Here is a 17009-nt window from a genome sequence, read left to right on the forward strand (position 1 = left end):
GTAGGACTCAGAGAAACGATGGTGTGCTGCTGTTCACACTTGAACGCTTCTGAACTTTATAATTGACTCCATTAATTTACTCTTACCTGAGCCAAAGCTTCACAGCACTTTCTGCATGACTGCATGGTACGTGCCATTTCTGAAATCTAAATTCTCAGCGCAGACACACCCTGTGATTATTTTTCTCATGAATTCTTATTTTCTCTTTTCACTGGGTTATATTTCTGACTGCAGTCATTGGGAATTAAAAGAATATGTCATCATTCAACAATTTCACCCTCATGTTCTTTGAAACCCATATGACAAAAAAAAGGAAATATTTATGGCAGAATTTCCAAGATATCAAAAACAATGATGTGGTGACCTTGGCTGAAAAGCAAGATTTGTTTTATTAAATAATGACTATGAATAATGAATTTCAGTCCGCTGTGCTTACATATCATATGCCTCAAAATATGTATAAGTTGCTTCTTGTAGTTTGACAGACGTTTTCTTATTGTATGGAATAGAACAGCTCCGACATTATTTGAATTATGCCCCATGTACAATGAAAAAGATACCGTTCAAAAGTTTAGGGTCAGCAAGTTTTCTTTTTTGGAAATAATTAATAACTTTTATTCAGCAAGGATAATTTTAATTGACCAAAAGTGACATATTGATATGTAATGTTACAAAAGCTTACCATTTCAAATACCGGTAAATGCTGTTATCCTGCAAAGAATACTGAAAAGAAAAGAAAAAACATGACGGGTTCTACAAAAATTATTAGGCTATGAGAATTGTTTTCAACATGGCTAATAATGCTACTTGCGCACCAAATTAGCACATCATAATGATATCTAGGGAATCATGTGACACTGGACTCCAGTCACTGGAGTTATGGCTGCTGAAAATTCAGCTTTGTAATCACAGGAATAAATACAATTTTAGAACATATTAAAGTAGCAAAAAATATATTTTAAAATGTAATTATATTTTTACAATGTAACTAAAAAAAGTTATTGTGCAACGGATATATCAAATGTAATAATAAAAACGTCTAGACATGAAGTGTCCTTTGCACTACTTGGAGATTAGCAGAGACACCAGATGTGTTGACTGTCTCCACATGAGGCACAGTGCAGTCCAACACATTAGTGCTGCAGCCAAGCCATTTAATGAGATAACAAAGCATACACAAATAAATCACACTTTTGTGTATATAATGATAGATAATGAGCTGCATGCTGTTGTGTTGTTTTTACTAATATCTACTGTACATCAGTGACGTGCAATGATTTTTGAGGAGGCACAGCCTCCCTTGCCTCCTTGGACAACATGCCCCTGCTTTATTAGCAGAAGCTGCAAGGATTTCTTGGAAATCATGTGTTTTTATAAAAAGGCTCCGTCACTAATGAGCCCCCAGTCGGCCACGGTCACGTCTAATGCCCCCAGAAAGAAGATTATACTCCGATTTCTTCAAAAGCACAGCTGAATTTCCATCACAGCTGTTCACTATGGAGCACTATTCTTAATTCTAGCCAATTTATGCCGACACATTAGCATATCAACCCGCTGGGATCAATAGTTTTCCAGCACAACAGACTAACTACAGATGTACTTACTGTGATGGAGCTTTTAAAGAGGATCTAGAGATCTAGTAGTCATTCAGACGGGTCTGAATCGTTAACAGGGTGAGAATGAGCCACTGAAGTCTGTGAGATTTGACTGGTGTCTCTGTTTTGCAGGCTGCTGATGTCTCACTGTTGGACAGTTTAGACAGCTAATCATCTGTACTGGGAATAAGAGAGAAGACTTCATGACCAACATTAAACACACGCTCGTTATGCATGGCTTAGACATGCACACAGTAATTGTGTGTTAAAGTCTGCATACACACAGCCTCTCTTATCACAGTTTGGCTTTCACGTGTCGTACACACTCACACACACACTCACATACACAGGCTGTCTTTCTCCCCAAAGCATCTGATCAGTGGGGTGAATCGGTTAATGTGATGCAGACACACGTGTTCAGTTTCCCTCGAACTTTTGAGTGTTGAATCGCTCGCGCTAGATGTAAAGGAGGGCTGGAGATTTACAGCAATTCATAATGTCTTTTGTTAACGCAATCTCCTTTCCTCTATAAAGCTCTCATTTAATCAAACACCCCCAGCCTGTGATATAATCCCAATATGAACTCTTTATCACCCTTTACACACAACCTAACCTACTTTAACACATTGGGCCGTATCTTGCACCCAGCGCAATTGACTTTGTACCGACGCATGTATCATTCCTGTTCTGCACCCGCGCACAGCGGACTCTTCCCTCCACAGACGCACGTCGGTAAATTAGGGAATGAACTTACGCTCGGGGGGGCGGTTCAGTGAAAAGAGGAGTGTGTTCCGGCGCAAACGTTCCCTGGTGATATTCTGCAGTTTCAGAAAACAATTCCTCCACTGACCAGGAGAAACCGAGTCTAAAGACAGCGGCGCCGCGCGTTAGTCATATGCTATTTTAAGAGCGCGTGCTTGGCCATTATGTAGCGTGTGAACAACACACACACTTTGATTCTCTAATCTAAACAGACGCAGCAGTTTTCATTTTTGCAAATCATACATTATTACAAGGAAAAATATTAACACACGAGGGAAATCATTGTTGTGTCCGTGAAGATGTGAAAAAATAGGCATAAATCTAGATTACACATTTACCCAAATTATTATACGCCTGTTTAACCGAAGCTGATTTGTGTGTGTTTCTCCCATCATCCTCATACAATGTCACTTCTCTGTGTTTTACGGCCCTGACGAGAACGTCGGTCTCCTCGGCTGTGAACCGCTCCTGGCGTGCGCCGGCAAACCCGCCGTTATAATAGCAATCCGCCGTTATAATAGCAATCCGCCGTTATAATAGCAAACCCGCCGTTATAATAGCAATCCGCCGTTATAATAGCAATCCGCCGTTATAATAGCAAACCCGCCGTTATAATAGCAATCCGCCGTTATAATAGCAATCCGCCGTTATAATAGCAATCCGCCGTTATAATAGCAAACCCGCCGTTATAATAGCAATCCGCCGTTATAATAGCAATCCGCCGTTATAATAGCAATCCGCCGTTATAATAGCAATCCGCCGTTATAATAGCAATCCGCCGTGGAACAAGCGCGCCGGCTCTTAAAGGGAATGTGAGAGGACGCTCTGATTGGTTTATTTCACGTTACGCCCAAACCACACCTATGAGTAATGAAGCGACTTCAGACCAACACATTTTAGATTTGCGTCGAACAAGAGTCGTTTATCCCGCCGGTATAATAGCAACAGCGCCGGGATCCGCCCACAGAGTTACTTGCGTTTCGCGTTTGATACTTGCGGTTCAGCTAAAATAGGGCCCAAAGTGTCAAAATTTTGTTTTTTTAAAGCTGAATAGGAACTTTGTACCACTATCAACACCACATGCAAACATAAAATAAAAAACACTTTCACATTTTATTTCACTCACCTCTAATAGGATGTGCATTGCTCAATACAGAAGTGCACAAATCTGCATAACCAATTCACGGATCACCTGATGGCTCTCCCTAATCAACCATTTCAATTTCAGAAAATACAGAGACAGAGAAAAAGACAGACAGGCAGACAGCCAACAATTACTATGACAAAACAGAAGATTTTTAATAAACCAGCTCCTCTGTCTAAGCGTGGACGCCTCAAAAACACTCTGATTGTGAACTGCATAACAATGATCCATAAACCTGACGGTGTCCTGACATTTAAATACACCTCAAGCCAGGGAATCATTAGCCCACACTAGGTGACTGACAGCTTGACAAGTGAAAGGGGTACAATAAAATGAATGTTTCAGAATTTTATAAATATAATACAATTATGAAAATATGATAGGTTAATTGTTTGCACATCTAGAGGCACTGACATTGATAGTTTTAACATCTGGGGGCATTATTTAACTCTCTTTATATGGTCAGACTGAGCTCACAGCTTAAAATATGGTATATATAAATACCCTAGAGGACTGGTTCTCAACCAGGGCAGCGGGCCAATTTCCAGGATGACTTAAAAAATGATTATTAAAAATAATAATATATTAAAATACAATTCTAAATCAAAATGCTAACAAACACAAGTTATTAAAACCAACTACAAATCAAGTTCAAGTTAGAAAGGTTGAGAATCGCTGCCCTAGATTACATCCAGAGAAAGGTAGTCTGACATATGAAGAGACAGCATGACATGCTTCTTATGTCTTGTCCTGGCACTCTTGGAAGTTCTCTCAGAGGCAGATGGCAATCTTCCTGTTTGTGATACCTGGAGTAAACAAACCTACTGTAGCACACACACACACACACACACACACACACACATAATATTCAAAGGCTACCCCGATAAAGGCTATTATTTCTATGTATATATTTCTATATTCTATTTTCCATATCGCTATTTCTTGTACTTTTTACAAAGCTGCATGTTTTCAAAAAAAATTATTAACCAGTATTTATATATTATACTTATTTTTTCCCAGAAGTTTCAATAACTGTAGACTACAGGTGAAACTCGAAAAATTTGAAAAGTTAATTTCAGTAATTCAACTTAAAAGGTGAAACTAATATATTATATAGACTTATTACATGCAAAGTAAGATATAACAAGCCTTTATTTGCTATAATTTTGATGATTATGGCTTACAGCTTATTAAAAAAAACCAAAACCCAAAATTCTAAATCAGAATATTGTGAAAAGGTTCACAATATAATCATCAAAACTATAACAAATAAAGGCTTGAAATATCTCAACTTTAAGTTGTACTTACAAAATGTACAAAATTAACTTTTGCACGATATTACATTTTTTCGAGTTTCACATGTATATTCTTCAATTACAAACTATACAGTTATTGAGCAAGGACATTTTTTATTCACTTTTTTAAATATATTACAATATTATATATTTTTTAAAAATCAGTTTATTTGTTCATATATCATTTAATATTTTTTAATATTGTGTCTTATTTTTGTCATATTTTGTGGCAAGAAAATGAGAACAACTATTTCTAAAGGCTCAGTATAAATATAATCTTAAGACCACATAATTGAATACTGATCGCAATTAATCACTTGAAGGACAGAGACAACTTTAAACATGAGTTGTAGCAAGGGCTGTGTGTGTGTTTGGAAGGACTGTAAAGCTAATTTAATGCAAGGCTGTGCTGAGTTTCCCGAAGTACACGCTAAAGTATTATATTAGCTGCTGTCACAATGACAAATAGCTTTAAAAGTGAGGCCCTTGCTTACAGCACTCAGGGTTGTTGATCGGGTAAGGGCCAATGCGATTTACACACTATGAGAAATACCAGGCTGGGAGTAATTGCACCAGTGTACCTGTAGAGCAAAAAGAGAAAACAAATCAAATGGAAGAAGAAACTGACTGGGGAACAGCCACAAGACTAATGAATGAATTCGCCATTTCTTCTGCAATCTACTTCTGTATTAACATGGACATTGACACCGGCTGCTTGGTGACGGTGGGGATGAGGGAATGAGATTTCCCTGTCTGAAATCTCACACTCTGTCAGTTCAAACCTAGATTAGAGACACATCTCTTTGACCTAGCATTCACATAATGCATTATAGACTTCTAGAACTCAATGTTAGGCTGCATAGATTAGGTCAGCCGGAACTGGGAACACTTCCCTTAAATCCTGATGTACTCGCTACATCATAAGAAGAATGGCATCTACGCTAATTTTAGTGTCTTTGTTTATCCCGAGGTTTTCCCGCAGCCTGCCGGATCCAGGCCGTATCCAGATCTGATGAATGACCTTCGCCTGGACCCGATGACACCGCAGTGCTGTAGTGCCAACTAGCCTCTCCCTAAGGAGGATCCCTTTACCACTCTACAGATAAAGCGTTGTGGGGAATTCGCGTATCTCCCCCGTAGTGATAAAATAAAATAAAATTCTGTATCAAATTTATAGGCAGGACAAGTAGTTTGTTTGGTTTGTGGAGAATTACAAACATGCGCACATATATTCAAACGCACATAACTATAGAATTAATTCTTAATGCGCACGTGAGCGGCATCAGTGTTTCTCACAGGTTTGCGTTTAAAGTCTGTGTAGAGAGAACGGTGTCGTCTTAGCGGCCTCTAATTTAATTAAAAAATATCCTTTCGACGGAATTGAATCAATCAAAACTAACTTTAGCTGGAAAATATCTTTATTCAAGAAACGCTATAAAGCCAAAACAATCTGTTACCTTAAAGTATACGTTTATCACTGTAAAGCCGCTTTGAAACACTCTACATTGTTAAAAGCGCTATATAAATGAAGATGACTTGACTTGAAATGTACTCCATTTATTCCTTTTGGGACAAGCCCGGCTCCTGCTGTTGCCTTACCTAGTCATGCTTCACAGAAAACACATTCGAGCCTTAAAAGGTCCTGTTCTTCGTGATCCCATTTTTTTTACTTTATCTAGTGTGTAATGTTGCTGATAGAGAATAAATAATACCTGTAAAATTATAAAGCTCAAAGTTCAATGCCAACGAGATATTTGATTTAACAGAAGTCCCCTTTCAAAGCCTCCAGCGAACGGCCGGTTCGGACTACATCCTCTACTTCTGCTTTACTGACGTCACTAGAACAGTTTTTAGACTATCCTCCGCACACAGGAATACACACAAAAGGGGGCGTGGTCTTGTTGCGCTCCTACAGAGAAGAGGAAGAGTTGTGTTTGTAGAGTGTGTGTCGCCATGTCGTCGAGACGCTGTTATTTTCATCCCGGACTCAGATCACCTTTGTTTGGCCGTGTTCACAATAACACTGAGCGCATGCGTCTCCACGTTACGGTAAGAGCCGTGACCTTTCCGGGCAACGTGCGCTAATCTGCTGTCCAATCACAACACAGGACCCGCTGGCCCAATCAGAACTCATTACGTATTTCTGAAGGAGGGACCTCATAGAACAAGGAAGTCATCAGCCCGTTTTTAGGACAGTGAAAACAGCGGTATACAGATAAGCACATTTTGTGAAAAATACTGTGTTTTTTACACGCGAAACATGAACATGTTATATTGCACACTGTACACACAATCAAAGCTTCAAAAACACAGGACCTTTAATAACAAAGGGCTATTGTGATGAGACAACAGCACTGACTGCAGCTAGACTTAAATAATAGGAAGGGACGAGAGAGAAAGATAGAAATAGAAATACTGAGAGGGGGAAAAAGAAACTGAAGAAAAGGAGGGGTGGCGTTCGCTGTTTCCATCCAGCTGTGGTTGTGTATTTTTGCTTGCCTGCACAAATTCCTGATTTAACAACATGCAATTATTTAAACCCGACCTGGTAAATAAAGCATGTATAACATCTGAAGTTATGAACCTAGCCATAATTATCAGCTAATAGAAACCCCTTCATCCAAACGGCTTCATTCTTGGAAGAGCAGTAATGCGTATGTGAATGGTTTACTGGCCTTATACACCATTAAATGATTATAGTTACAGTGAAATGCACCATTTCATCTCTCTGCTCTCTGCTTGACTCACAAGAGTGGTCACTGTTGGTGTTATAAATGCTGGTATAAAATGTACATTAGACCAAAAGTATTCAAAATGTAATATATCAGTAAAAAAAAAAAAACTTTTAAAGCGGTAGTTGAGTATGATTTGACTTTTCTAACTGTAGTTAGTGTGTAATGTTGCTGTTCATAAACATCTGCAAAGTTACGACGCTCAAAGTTCAAAGCAAAGGAAGATATTTGCTTTTAAAGAAAAGGACTACAACAAACGGCTGGCAGGAACTACACGACATTCCTCCCGGGTTAGTGACATCACCAACCCTATAATTTACATAAGCCCCGCCCCCGGAACACGATTTATAGATTATCATGACAGAATATGCTAATTAAAGATCGTTAACTCCACATCAGCAACATAAACTCATCAACTAACCGTTCAGAGACGTCCTGTTGCTTCTACATGTCGTCACTTCTTCTTGAGTCTCTCCATCTTTGTCTGACTCCGGTTTGAACATAAAAGGATAAAAGTTTTTTAAATTTTCAGTGCATGTGTGTGTGAGTGAAAACTGTTGAAGCTCCGCCCCCTGTGCCGGGAGCAGCAGCTCATTTGTATTTAAAGGGACAGGCACAAAACGGTGCGTTTTTGCTCACCCTCAAAAAGTGACAAATTTAACATGATATATAAAAATATCCGTGGGGTATTTTGAGCTAAAACTTCACACACTCTGGGGACATCAGAGACTTATTTAACATCTTGTGAAAAGGCATTATACCCCCAACCCCCCCCCCCCCCCCCCCCCCTTAAGGTGAAGTGTGTAATTTTTGTATTACTAGCAGACCAAATGAAAGTGCAAAAATATGAAGAAAACCAGTTATTATTTTTGCAACATTGGAACATTTATTCTGAGTTACAAACAGGTTCTCTCATGTGTGGTTTGTTACAAATATCTGGGTTAGATTCTAGAATATAGGCCTAAACATCTCTCAGAAATATGCATTCATTGAAAAGCTGTTTATACAACAACCATTTAAAGCCAAAGTCACAATAAACACATTTCAGAACCTTCTAAGAAAGGTAAATGAGGTTTGGAAAGTCACACTGGGCATCAGTGAACCCAAACTCAAGGATGATTGGAAAAAAAGGAACAGTATTTCCACATAAACTAAAAATAAAGCATAATTTCCAGTTTCCAGACCTATAGGAGGAACTATACTTCAGTCTCTAAAATTCCCACAATCATCACTAGAGGTGTGTCATCATGAATAGTTTCCACACAAATGAATCATCTAATCTAAAAGATGTGTCATTACAACAAAGACTGTGCTATTCTTTGTCACTGTAGTAAGGAGGAACAAACCTTATGTTCCCAGAACTCCCAGTAACACACTTATTAGCTCAAATTGTAGCAGTGCAACACAGCTTGTTTAAAGTCTCCAGCTGAGTTTCTGGTTCTAGGGATCAAGATAGACTCTCAGCAGTCTGAAGCTTAGTGGCAGAGCTTTTATTTACAGAGCAGAGACTAATGGCCACAGCACGGCCTATCATTCTATTAGCACAAAGAGGTCTGTCAGAAACATATTACTCACCGCAGGGCTCTCTCGGAGAGACGGAGAGAGAGAACGGAATATTGAAAAAAGAAAGAAAGAAAAAGAGAAGAAAAAAGAAAGAAAGAAAGAAAGAAAGAAAGAAAAACGATTAATCGCATCCAATATAAATATACATTTAATATAAATTATATAAAAATATATATGCATATAAATGCAAATATTTCTCAAATATATACATAGGCTACATGTGTGTGTATTTATACATACAAAATAATTATACACAATACACAAACATATATTATGTAAACACAAACTTTTATTTTGGATGCGATTAATCGCGATTAATCGTTTACAGTCCTACAATAAAATAATTCATAGGATCTGTTGTGTGAATAACATTTAAAAAATTGTTAACAACTAATTGTACGTCTGCAAAATATATTAATGGTATTAGTAGTAGTAGTAGTAATATTAACAAATACTAATACAGGGTTGTTCCTGGATCAAAAATGGTCTTCAGTGGTGGTGGTCTGGATGAACACAGTTATCCACAAAGTGCAGACAATAAAATCCACAAAAAAAAAAAAAAAAGGCAAAGAAAGTTAAAAAGTAAAATAATTATAAAAATATAAAATAAAATAATAATCAGAACAGATTAAACAAAGTGCTTAGAACTATTTTTTGGCCCATATTAAAAAAAATCTGTGAATTTAAATGTAAAACACTTGGTGTGATTTTGAAAAATAAACAACAAAGTAAACACATTACACATTACATAGAAAAATTGCCAGGATTATTACTTTGCATTTACACTCATTTGACATACAGTATCACATTGTTTTGTTTTGTTCATTGCTATGGTCATCAATGTCAAAAGATAAATTATGTAATAAATCTAAAAAAAGATTTAAAAAAAATTAAATAATGAATCTTCAATCTAATTATTTAACCCATTATTTTATGCCTTCGTACAAAAAGAGTGAATTTAAAATAACCATAAAGATGTAGTAAATTAAAATAATCACAGAAATGTACTGCATTTAATTTTACAGAAAAAGACAGTTAAATAATGCACAGTATGAATACTGTATAATTACAGTATTCTCAGCTGCCATATTTTACTGTAAATTTGGAAAAAATAATTATACTGTATTTCATGTTTACGGTAATAAACCTTAAAATATTTTCACAGTATGGATACTGTACAGTAAATTGCTGGCGACTCTGCTGGCAGTATTTTACTGTTATTTTTAGCCGCCAAAATATTTGCAATGCAGTCATAATAGTCATTCAAATCTATTTATTAGTTGCAGTATTCGTGTAATAAACATGAATAAATAATAATAATAATTACTATTATTAAAATAAATAAATACATTTTTTAATATTATAGCCCAAATGCTTGCTTTGAATATTAATACAAATTGATCCAGCAATGGGGTCAGTAAGCAGTGCCATGTTGTGTGACTTTGGCATGCTGGGAGATTTCAATTGTGTATATTCCTGCCGGAATTGTTACTATCATACACTCTAGAGTGTGAGCTGCAGTTATGTGTACGTAGCTCGGTATAATGTGATTTAAGGACACATAAAGCCTGTAGCCTTTGGAGTTTTTCCTCATTCATTATGACAGTATCAAACAGTTCTGCGGCGTGCTGCTAAATGCCTCCCAACGCCTGCCGGAGCTCAGACACACACACACACACACACACACACACACACGTGCGCTCACACACACACACACACACACACACGTGTGCTCACACACACACACACACACACAGGAGTCTGCAGGCAAGCAATGCTCGCTGAACGGCTAATTCGTATTGAGTGGTGGAACTGTTAATTTCCACGGATTGGTGTGTGTGTGTGTGTGTGTGTGTGTGTGTGTGTGTGTGTGTGTGTTGGATCAGCACAGAGGGAGGCAGAGTTGTCTGAAGCAGAAACGGTTAGAGAGGATCAGCCATTATTTTTAAATCAATAGTGAAAAAGAACAAAAGAACAGCATGCTGAAATCCAACATGTACGATTCGAGTCAATCTTCTCTCTCTCTCTCTCTCTCTCTCTCTCTCTCTCTCTCTCTCTGGTATTGATCAGACATCTTAATGTGTGCACCTTTGTGTCATGATCACTGCAACGCCCACTTTAAACACACACGACTTAGTTTCATTACACAAGGCGGAGATTACTATGTGAATTTTTTATCACTATTATCTCACTGAGAGAGATCAATACACTACTGTTGAAAAGTTTGGAATTACTATAGACATGTTTGAAAGCAAAATATAATCATCAAGGTTATTGGCACCACAGCCATTACATATTTAAAACAGTAATTTTCTAAACCTAAACTAATCTTGACAAACTATATATCATTTGAAAGCTTAAATCTCTAGTTTACATATTTGGTGACTGATTTTCTAAATACATGACAGAGGAGCCGTAATTTATCAATTTGCAACAAGAATATTTTCATACTCCTGAGGCGTGTTCAGACCTTTATTTTGAAATAGTGATGAACATGAAAAATCATGAAAGAATGGTAGAAACCTCAGTTTGTTTTCATGCCAAGAGTTCAGAAGATCGCATCCATTCAATTCTTTTAGAAAAAAAGGGTTAAAAATGTTTTGAATATAAAGAAAATAATAATAGATTCAGCATTAGTGATGTGTCAGCGAGCTATAATGCACATACGTGATCTGTGTTTCTTAGAGGTTGAATTCATTTCAAAATCTGCCAAACCTCCAACACTACTTCTGAATAGGATGTCTACTTCATAAATTGTATGAAAATTGTAAAAATAATGGTTCAGACTCAAACAACATGTTGAAATGGAGGCGCCCTTATATGGGCAGTAATGTCCACTAGTGGAGAAGTGTGGTACTGCGCCCAAACTAAATCTCACTGAAAGCTTATTTCAAGAGATATCAACCTAACATTTGAAACACAACTTGTTCAGATTTTTGGCTTTGATTTTTTTTGCATTTTTAAAGTCCACCAGGTTTTGAAAATATATATTTTATATGAATAATTAAATTTTTAACATGGTACATACATTTTCATAAACTCAAACTTCTATAACTTTTTTCTGTTTAACTCTATTAATTTCGTTCACTTCTAAAAACATCTGCCAAATGTCTTCTTTAAAACAAGACCAATCTTACATCTATATTCCAAAGCATTCTTGAATTACAACCATTTTAGTTCGGAATGTGCATTTTCATGTCAATTAAAGAAAAGGGGGGCGCCGCTTAAGGGGTTAAATGATCAAAAATGACAAAGTTTTTTGCCTATTAATGATGATATGCATCATTACTTGTGTTATTGGCTGCGTTTTCAACTAATTAAATGCTACCTTGGTGAAAAGTAGTAGATTTTTTTTTCATAAGTTAAAAAAATTGCATATTGTTAATTTCTGCTATGTTATAGCTATGCACTACATGCTCCAAATTAAGATTGAACTTCATGTGTATGTGAAGTATAATTGTACATGTTTATAATATATGAAAAATAAGTTTAAACCTTTAAAAGATAAACCTTGGGTGTTTAGAGTTTAATAAAAAACTCAAAAAAAATGTATGTGAGGCTGTCAAGGTCCGTACAGTCTCAAGTAAATTAGGCCAGATGGATAGTTTCCAGTGAGATCGTTTAATCAGGTCTGGCTCTACAAATCTCCTAAAGCTCCACAGGCCGATCTGAGCTCCTGAGCTCTCTGTGATTAGGTCTGATGAGATAACGGCAGACAGAGAGTTTAATCAGCTCTGTCGCTGAGGCCTGTGGGATGGGAAGAAGCCATAGTCTGATAGACGAGAACACAGCTTCCCATCAGCCATTTAGCTCTGTGCTTGTTTCATTGACCAGATGCTAACATAAGGTCAATTTACTATACAAAGATTTGCCAGATAAACTTGAATTCTTGATCAAATTATTGAAGCAGAATTTCATTGGGTCTCATTCATGAAACATTCGTAAATATACGAGTAAATATGTGAGTGATCTGCGCGTAAAGAGACCTTCCCGAAAACTCTTCTCCTGATTCACAAATATTTTGTAAACATTGATAGTGAAATGTGTGTGTGTGTTATTGAATTCCAATCAGTCATAAATGGGACGCACGTGCACGCTCATTCTCAATTACCATAATCCCGCCCATTAAATCCGACTGACAACCATATATGGGCATCATATTATGACACCAAACGAAGGATTTCAACATGTCTTCTCAAAAGTGAATGAAAAAGAAAAATTTCTCATTATCAGATAATATTTTATTATCAGAAGTTCATTCAAAACGCCACATTTTATTTTCAAGCGTATATAGTGGCGTATCCGGTCCTAAAAAGAGGAAGCTTGGCAGATATTACAGACGCAGTTACTGGAGTTTCATCTGTTAATCGAACAGTCCCAGAAGTGAAGAGAAAATGGTTCGACATGAAGCTCGACTGCAAAAAACTAATTAGTTCACTTTGAAAAAATATAGCCCAGCCCTATTGAAATAAATTAATTATTTGATTAAAGTGTTCCGTTTGCAGATGCTATCTCTCATAATAAAAGTAAAAAGAAAAAACGTATGTAATTACTATATATAATATTTTTTCAAAATGCTGTGTAAATATGTACCGATTAAGGTGAATTAAAATGCAGCCTTATTAATGAGCAAAACGTTCGGATGTTAAACGCATATTTACGCGTGGCTGGAGCAGGTGCAGATTTCTTTCGTACCAACTAACATTTGGAAAATACGAACATTTTAATGAACTCGAAAATTTACGCCAGAACCACTTTACACACGATTTACACAAACATCCGTTCTGCTCGTGTTTCATGAATGAGACGCAGTGAGTGTGCTCAAGAGGACTTTAAAGCTGTGATAGGCGGTTATAGCTTTTAATTAGAAAAAAAAACAGCATTATATGCATATTGACTAATCAAAACCTGTAACATACGCTTATTTCTTTGGAAACAGCTTCAAATCTGATTAAAAACAGTTTGCATCGGTTTGATACAGCTACTTAGCCATCTGACCTTAGCTAACAAGATTACACACAAACACACACACACACACAAACTGCTAATTATTAAAATACAGTAACATTTGGTGTGTTTGAGAAGCCAGATTAAAGGGTTTTCAATTATCCAAAAGAGGATGGTCAGAGGATGGACTGTAATCCTGATCTGAGAGAACGGTCAGAGACACAAAAAGGATTCTGCTATACAAACCATCAAAGAGCATTCAATAAGAATTCATTATAAAATTATTAAATGCATTTGTTCTTTAAAAAATATTAAATGTCATCATTAAAGAAAATAACAATTGATTTTGTAATATTACACAGCTCTACTACGGCATACTCGATCACAACAATGGTTGAGTATTTACTGTATATCTCACCATTTGCTTACACTGTTTTTGTTTCACGTTTGCTTTTTGCTTTCAATGTTTATTTCATGATAATGGGAAAGGTAATGCCTCACATTACAAAAAGGGAAAACTATTATTTAACAATTATAAAACAATTATTTAAAACTAAATTAAGAGAAAACTGAAGTCGTTTGGAGTTCCTAATAATTTAGTTGAGTCTCAAGTTTGAGAAACAGATTTATTCTGTGGTTAAGTCTTGTTTTTATCATTTGAGATTAATAGCGAAGGTGAAACCATTTTTACACGTGATCTCGAAAAACTCATTTTATATTTGATTTTATATTTTTATATATGCTTTTATATTTACAAGACTGGATTACTGCACCTCACTATATGTCGGCATAAATAAATCATTGATTAATCGCTTAAAACTGGTCCAAAATGCTGATGCGAGGCTTTTGACAGATACTCGTAAGAGAGACCACACTGTAAAAAAAATTGCTGCGATTATTTAGCACAACTTAAAATCCAACATTGTTTCAACTTTAAAAAGTATGTGTTCAAGCTTGACTTAAAATATTAAGTTTAGTTAACTTTAGTTTAGTTTGGTTAAGTTGGATATTTAAGTTATCTCAACAAATTTTAACTAATCGCAGCCACATTTTTTACAGTGCATATTACCCCACACTGTAAAAAAAATGTTGGTTTAACTTGAAAAAACAAGTTACCTTGTTGCCTTAAAATTTTGAGTTCGTTTTAATTAAACATTTGAGTTAATACAATGAAGAAGAATGGTTTAATAAACAGAAACTAGTGTGTTATCTTCACACATTAGTTATCGAAGTTGATTTGACAAAAGATAAAAAGTTGTGATAACAAATCATGAAAAAAAATGTTTACAGTGCAGTTGAGAGACTACAGAATAAATGTAAAATTTAATTTTTTTTGTTTATAAATCATTGCATGGTATATGGCTCCATTGTATTTGGTAAATCTGATTAAGAAATATGAACCAAAACGGTCTTTGAGGTCAGCTGACCAGCTGGTTTTAACGACTCGGAGAACAAAACAAAACTCTGGAATGATCTGTACCTCTTTCTATCAGATTGAAACCTACATTAACTGTTTTTAAACACAAGCTTAAGGAATACCTCCTAGCATTAGCATTTAATTTGGTATAGTTGTTGTTCTTGTAGGCTGTTTATTTGAGGGGTTTATTTCGCTGTTATTTAACTGTGGTGTTAATGTTGTGTGTTTGTTTAGATTTTGTACAGCACTGTTCAATGACCAGTAGTGAAAAAGTGCTTGATAAATAAATAAATGAAATGAAAAGAGCGCTGTTAGCACACAAACACACACTTTTGACTCCCTAATCCCCCAGTTTTCTCCAGTACACATGCAGTACAAATGCAATCCATACAAATTTTAATCAAGCCAACATTCCCAGCTCCTCATTTTACACCAGAACAAACTTTCCATCCACAATATCAGTTATTTTGTTTTGTTATTTTCCCCTGCATTATCTCTCCCTCTTCTTCTCTAGTCTGCTCTCAGCAGGAGATGAGATTAATTGAACTTTACAACCTCTACAATCTACATCTATCAACCTCCCCAAAAACAAAGCGTCCAGCTTCTATTGGAAGTCATTGCATATTCATGAAGTCAAGCACCAAGTAACATCTGGCACAGTGAAGAACCTTAATCATAAAAAATGGCATAAAACTTTATAGTTTTGACATTGTGGAGCCAATATAGTAAATCAGTGTGAACAATGTGAGATGATTTATAATAGAAACTCACTGTGAATGAAGAATGAAAGTGGAATACCCTACACTCTAAAAAATGCGGGGTTGTTTTAACTCAATTTTGGGTCAAATATGGACAAACCCAAACGTTGGATCAAAAATGCAATGTAAAAATTTAACCCAATGGCTGGGTTAGTCCATATTTGACCCAAAATTGAGTTAAAACAACCCTGCATTTTTTAGAGTGACTATGATGATGTAGATCCTCAGAACTGGTAGAAATATGATTAGTTATAGATAATTTTGAGATTACTGGCATTTTGTTTCATTCATTATTTAAAAAATAAATAAATTATATTCAGTACTTTTATATTCATTTTATCATCGTCCTGCTCTCTACTGTATCATTGTTACTTTTACAGAAAAACTAAATATTGGTGGGCCACTAGTTTCTAAGACCAGATAAAGTATGGGTTGGGTTGAAACAACCCAGCATTTTTTAGAGTGTAAGATCAGATAAAGTATGTAAATTTTGGTTTGATAAAATAAAACACCCTTTCTTATTTCAATTTTGCTGAATGACACATGATCAAAAGAGGAAGCCTTTTAAAACAAATGCCATAATCTTCTAGTAAGACTACACAATGGCAGATAATTACACATTTTAGCTTTTGTCTTTCAACAGGATGATTCCGCTGCTGGGAAAAGGTAGTGATGACGCCACAGTTTCTGCCATCGGACTGAAGAGATGCGCAGCGAGCGCTGAAGTGAGACCTACAGCAGCGGAGCCTTCTGTCAGATGAAAGGCTCATTTAATCCCAGCAGGTCTGCTAACTTC

General features: G+C 36.1%; 1 protein-coding gene across 5 annotated transcripts in view; it reads right to left on the reverse strand.

The window, feature by feature from the left end:
• Window positions 1–17009, reverse strand: part of sash1a (SAM and SH3 domain containing 1a) — a 297141-nt gene that overhangs the window by 237934 nt on the left and 42198 nt on the right. The gene's annotated exons all lie outside the window — the stretch shown is intronic.

This window comes from Phoxinus phoxinus, assembly GCF_949152265.1.
Source record: "Phoxinus phoxinus genome assembly, chromosome: 16".
Taxonomy (NCBI): domain Eukaryota; kingdom Metazoa; phylum Chordata; class Actinopteri; order Cypriniformes; family Leuciscidae; genus Phoxinus; species Phoxinus phoxinus.